Source organism: Telmatherina bonti (assembly GCF_933228915.1).
Source record: "Telmatherina bonti genome assembly, chromosome: 3".
In the NCBI taxonomy this organism is placed as follows: domain Eukaryota; kingdom Metazoa; phylum Chordata; class Actinopteri; order Atheriniformes; family Telmatherinidae; genus Telmatherina; species Telmatherina bonti.
In genome coordinates, this window is record NC_136621.1 from 17,191,658 (window position 1) to 17,198,597 (window position 6,940).

Consider the following 6,940-nt stretch of genomic DNA (forward strand, 5'->3'; position numbering starts at 1 on the left):
GTGTTATGCACCTCAAGGGCAAAAATAGAATCAGACTCCTGGTCCAATCCGGAGTCTAAAACCAGTCCGGACACGGTCCAGTGTCGAAGTCCAGTCCGGGTTTTGTCGGCGTCTTGGTCGACCCCAACTGTCGCCGTGACGCCGTTTGTTGCTCCGGGAGGAGAGGCGGGTAAAAATGTAAACACTGGTCCATCACCGTGAATACTTTTTCTGGGGTTGTTTGCTACACTTTACACGGCTCCTTTATCGATACTGTATGTTTTTAAGAATTATTTTTAGCTTTGCAATTTTTTAGTCTTTTAATAATTTTTCTCTTCGCTGTTTGATTCAAATACTCCCAAAACCATCGACAACAAACGTCATGTTAGCTCGGTTAGCTAGCTTCTACTTGTGTTGCAGCCCGACAGCTAACGCTAGCATACTTAGTTAGCCCTGCAGCTGTCTGATACTGCTTACCTTGTCCTCATGTGACATAATGGAGGAATATGACCAGTTTGTGCAGCTTTATCTTTCCAAGCTGAGGAAAAGAGACGAGGGTGAGCAGGAACATTGCAGACCTTCATCTCCATCCTCTGTGATCCGCTTCCGTGGACGGCCCATCCTTCCTCCTCTGGTAAAGCAAACTTTTCATGGCAGTCATGCCAGAGCATTACATTACTTGTACTCATCCCTGTGTTAATAACTTCAGCATGAAGATTTATGAAGTATTCTGTAAGCGGAAGTTTGCTGTTTTATTAAAAGTAATCTAATCAAAATAGAGGAACAGAAAGGCACTAAACTGACAGTAAATCGATTATTGCTTTTAGCATTAATACTCAGAAAACCTGTGTTTGTATTGATAACAGCTTACAGAGAAGCAGAGAGAGGCGATGCAGCGATACAGAGGTGAAGCACTGAAAGTTGCCACCCACAAGAAGTTTACAGATGATGCCAGAATGGCCTATGTGCAAAATATTCTGCAAAGTATTCAGGTAATTCTACTGTTTTTCAGCCATCCTGTTGGAAAACTTAAACTTGTCAGTCTCTGACTTTATCTTTTATTAGAAATTATATTGCTGTTTATGTTTTCGTAAAAGAAACGTCTTTCAGTGAATTAAAGTTGTCCATGTTTTTCTTTCATACAGTAAGTAGCAAGTTGATTTCTATTCATGCATTACATGCCACAGTTCTGTGCACTACAACCAAAGTTTTTAAAAAAGCAGTAACATTGCAATTAAAACCCAAAATAAAACAGTCCACAAAGGTGAGAAGTTTGCTTGAGCGATTCCTCAAACTAAAGAAAGATAGCTGACATGACATGAGACTTTTTCATCTTAAAATGTGAGAAATGGAACAAACAGGCCCTGCTCAGAAGACCTTAAAGGTCTGGCAAGAATATAAATTATTAAAAGTTTCTTCTGGATCCAAATTAGTCAAGGCTTTGCGTATGAGGACCTTGGCCTGAATCTAAAGTGTAATTGTAAGTCCTTTTTAATTATATGGATTAGCTAAGTTACAACAAGGTGAGTAGTCTAGCTGCAGGGTTTTGGACCATGCTTAAGCTTTAAAATGAACTTTAAAGGGGCTTTACAGGAACAGATACCAGGGAAAATAATACAAGACACATATTTGCAATGGTTTGTTTTTTAATTTGGCTGAAGAGATTTAATAATTTGATATGTGTCCAATTTTATGGTGTCAGAACTTTTAGAAAATGATTGTGTATTGAGGGGGATTGTTGAAAGATGTTATGGATATGGATGTAAGAGGGGAAACCAGAATTTCAAAAAAGAAAGATTCATCATACATTCGTTCTATTTTTAGACCAGAAAAAACATTCATGATAAATAACTATGAAGAGAACCTGAAATTGCAGCTATTTTACTCTAGTCAGCTATAAGATCTGCTAAAATGAGCCACAAACTGATTAGTCGCAAGCAAGTTAAACAACTTAGATTTGAAATGACAAATAAGGAGGTCATTAAATCAAACCTACAAGACGTATGTTAAGCTGATGATGCAGCACATTCTAACCGCATGTCTTCAATTAAAATGTATAAAAGCTTATGGGAACAAAGGGACAGCTGTCGAGGTGCGGAGGTCCTTTTCACGGGTCCGTCAACTGAGTATAAATCTAGCAACTCCAGTTTCATTAGCATGTGCATAGCCATGGAGTCACTTTTCAACTTGGCATCTCTAAAAATGAATCCACTTCTGTTTCATTTTGTCATTCCTTGGAAATTTAAATATAGAGCTGGATCTAACCTTAACTTATAAGATGGGTATATTTGCATGACACAGACAGAATAGTTAGATTGTTAAGTGGAATTTGTGTAGCTTGATATTTGAATAATTTAGATATACTTAAGCTTGGTTTTATGGCTCCTTATTGAATTGAAATGCAGCTTACTGGGAAACCTACATAAATAACTTCTTTTTTGGATGGGAGTTAACATTGAGTGGACCATAAATAATGAAGCTGATTTTATCATCAGGAAATGACTTACAGTATGTTGTTAATATTAGTCTAAAGAAATTAGAGTCGGCAGTGCATATTCTAGTGGAGTGTTGTGTTGTCTCACATGGTTTTAATTAAATGTCAACATAAGTTTTCTCTGATTTCAAAACTTTTTTGTGCTCCCGCTTTGCAGCTGAGGAAAACACCAACACTGGAGGAGTTGCTTCAGGATGCGGAGATTAAGACAGAATCGTCATATCAGCATAACATCAGTAGTGGATCAGTGTCCCACAGCAAGGCCTTTGTTAAAATTACAGAAAGTCTTTCACAAAGACCTGAAGGAAAGTTAAATAATGGAATTTCTCCTCCTGCAATGACTTCCACTACGTACAGTGCCTCCTTTGCTTCTGATGTGACACCTCAGCAAAGTCACCTAGAAGGATGCCTTATTGAACAACCTGACAACCACAAAGTGTCACAGCCATGTCCCTTCAATGCTGCAAGCCACCAATCCCTGTCCTCAGGTTATTTGACCTATGAGAATGTTAAAAACAATGCATCTATCTCCAGCAGTCCCTTCGGTTCCCCTGAAGAAGTTAATACCCTGGATGGCTTTTTCCTTCACAACACCTCCAACACAATCGCCAAGATGCCAGATATTATTAGCCACCCTCCTATAGATGGAGAGGAATTAGAGAGGAGTGGATTGGAGTCATCTTTTTGTGGTGACTTAATGGGAGTAGAAGAGATTTGTGAAACCTCATTTCAGGTTGATTCAGTTACACTAGACAATGTACGAGCTGAAAAGTCTCACAACAGCGTGGAACATGAGAAGATGCCTTTTAATGCAGTACTTGATTCTGCCAACAATGGAAACAAGGGATCAATTGCTGCGTCAGAAAAAAGTGACATTTCAGACAATCCTAAATCATCACAAGCACTAAGCACTCATTGTCCAACAACAGAGCTGCATCTTCAGCAAAACCCTGGTGAACGAGAACCGATTGAGGGTCAGGATGACGAAGTAGACACAAAGACATCTCAGGAGCCTTGTCCTCTGAGCCTCCAGGCCTTATTAAAGAAATCTCAGGAGTATCGACGACGCCAGCGGATGCTGAGGAACCAAGCCAAAAACGCTAAAATCCAGGCGAGAACCCAAGAGCAGCCAAGAGCACGAGCAGAGGAGCAGAGTCTCTCAGATAAGGAAAACGATGAATTTCTTTACAAGGGTGCTGTGACTGCAGCAGGAAAGAAATCTAAAGGAAGGAGAAACACTTTTGGTCCATCTGTGGAAACATCAACACAGAAATCCTTTGAGAATGAGAACCAGAGTGGAGTTGCTTGGAAAAAGACAGATCTTCAAACTGAAAGCACACATTTAGCAGGAGAAGGAAGCATTGAGGAACTTAGTGCTGAAGAAGACATTGTTTTTAACAACAACAAGTTGAACAGTTTACAAGAAGTCATAGCAAAACCTAAACAAAGAATCAGTGCTTTCATCCAGCAAGAGTCAACAGAAACCTGCCTGGTCCAAGATGGGTTTTATGAGACAACTCTGTATACAGGAGTGGGGAAATATCGCACTTTTCCAGCCCCTAACTTCTGTCGGAGTCCTATTCACTGCAGAAGCAAAGGTATTATAGAAGGAGAAGCAGTTGAACTGGCAGATTTTCCCTCTGAGGGGAAATTGATCAACTCGGATGTGTGTAAAGACAAAAGAGAAGAAGTTTGCCTCCAAATTCAAACCAGTCAAAGATCACTTCCTTCCTCAGTCACTGCCATGGCTGATGGGGATGTTACAAGTGTTTTGGCCAAAAGTTCACAGCACATAGATCAGCTTGAGTCAAACCTGTCCAGCCTTAAGATACTGATCTCAGACCTGGAATCCACAGTGAAAGAAAACTTGGACAATCACTGCCAAGCTGACAGCAACATGCAAAGCGAGTCAAGTTTCAAAAGCATCAGACAATCTGAACGGCTTGGTCAGAACCAATGGGAGGAGGAAGAGGCACATGCAGAGTGCAGCGAGTGGTTGAGAAGACACTCATTCATCAATTTTGAACACAATGCACATTTAGGACCTGAATCAAATATCAGTAACACAGATGATGTTCCTTTCACAGATCAGGAGAGGGAAGCGGGGATGGTAAAATTAAGTAAGCACAGACCTGATGGGACATCAGCTACTCGGAGAGAAAACGAAAAATGCATGAACAAGGAAGGATTAACCCAGAGTTGTCTAGAAGGCGGAAGCTGTATAAAGCAGCAGCTACCTATAAAAAGTATCCTGTCTGTTGCCCAACAGATGCGCATCCCAAGCATATTCAGAAATGTTCCATCAGACAACAGGGTTCCCTGTGACTCCACAGTGCTTTCAGACACAAGTAACCATCCTGTTGAGAGACAGAGTGGGATGACTGTAGAAGGTCAGTGCTCTGTGCTTTTACCATCTCTCAATCAGTCATATGATGTGGACACGCCATCTGGCCTTTGGTTTCTGGAAGGAACAGAATCAAGATCCGAACTGGGGTCACATCTTGGACAAGATCTGACTCCGGACAGTGAGGTTGAAGATCAGATGGCAAAATTACGTGTCAAACGGAGACTGATCATGCATATGACAGAAGAAACCCAGGAAGGGAATGGTGGTGTCAGCAAAAAAGTCATTCCCACCGTTGGATCAAATTCCACCATCCCGAGAGGTAAAAACAGGACAGCCAAGCTAAAATATTTAGAGATATAAAGTTGAACATAACAGATTCTGCATTATCAGCTAAGAAAAATATTGCCTGTTGTGTAGTTAAATAATAGTTATGCTAATTTACTGTAAAAGACTTTGCCTGCATAATTTCTGCTTTCCTCTGCTAACTTAAGATTTTATTTTTTTAAAACTGCATTTTGTTGTTTGTTGAATTTAGCTACAATGCATTGGTACGAGGGCCATGGAGATCAGAAGCAAAAGCATGAGACACTAAAACAGGCTCATGCCGCTCAGCTTAGAGCCCTGCAGAATGAGCACAGGAAACAACAGGAAGAACTACTGCAGGTGAGACCCTGTGGATATATTAGATATAATAATAATAATAATAATAATAATGATAATCTGTTGGAGGTATGAAAATAATTCTATTGACAGTTTATGTGTTACTGTGGGTACACCTTGGCTACAGGAGGTTGGTTCTATTTATTTTATTATGTTTACATCAAAAACATAAAAAAAGACTATCTATCTATCTGTCTGTCTGTATATTTTATATATATATATATATATGTATGTCCGTCTTTGTGTAAAACCTGGTAAATATCTGATGTTTAATAAGGACTAGTAAAGGAAGCTTATTTGTCACACACTGTTTCAAATTTCCATCTGAAATAGAAGCTGCTTTAACTGTCAACAATCCAAACTAGATTGTATGCTGAAGACTATGACAGCGAGATGCCTTTGGAATTTATTTTTTCAGACCATAAAAAGAAACAAAAGAAAAACTTATACCAAATGCCAAAGCTTAAAAAGAGAAATCATTGCCATGGCGTATGGGTGCAACATTGGTCCTTTTGCACGGGAAGTTTTCATTCCTGTAGAGAAACATGAGAAGCTCAGACATGTTGCTCTGGGCGTGTTTCCACTGCATCAGAAAGTGTTTACATGAACATGAAAATCTTAAAAAAGGGAATTATCAGATAAATATAATAAATGAGTCTGACACATCTACATTGCGATGAAAAAATATTTGCTGATTATTTCCTGATTTCTTACTATTTTGCTATTTAGTCCCACTTAAATTTGTCAGATAGTCACACAAATTTTAATAGACAAACATAACCCAAGTAAATACAAAATGACATTTTTAAATGGAGATTTTATTTATTAAGGAAAAAAGCTCTTTAAGCCTTCATGACTCTATATGAAAAACTATGTGGCCCCTGAACCTAATAAGTGGTTGTGCCACCTGCAGCAGCAATAACTGCAACCAAGAGTATGTGATAAATAGCAATGAGTAATTTACAACACTGTAGAGGAATTTTGCCCTGATCTTCTACACAGAATTGTTGTAACTCGGCCACAAAGGAGGGTTTTCAGGCACAAACTGTCTACGGTCGCACACCAGCATTTCGATTGGATTCAAGTCTGGACTTTGACTTGGCCCCTCCAAAAACCTTCATTTATTTATTTATTTTTTTTTAAAGCCATTCAGATGTGGATATCCTGGTGTGTTTCAGGTCGCTGTCCTGTTGCATAACCTGTGCGCTTGAGCTTGAGGTCACATCCTGATTGTTGAGCATTGTCCAAGATTTTCCATAAGACCACAGAATTCACGTTCCATCAATCTCAGCAAATTGTCCAGGTCCTGAAGCGGCAAAGCAGCCCCACACCATCACACTACCACCACCGTGTTTGGCTGTTGGTATGATATACTTTTTATCAAACGCTGTTTTGTTTTTACAGCAGATGTAACGAAACTCACATTTTCCAAAAAGTTCAACTTTTGTTTTGTCAGTTCA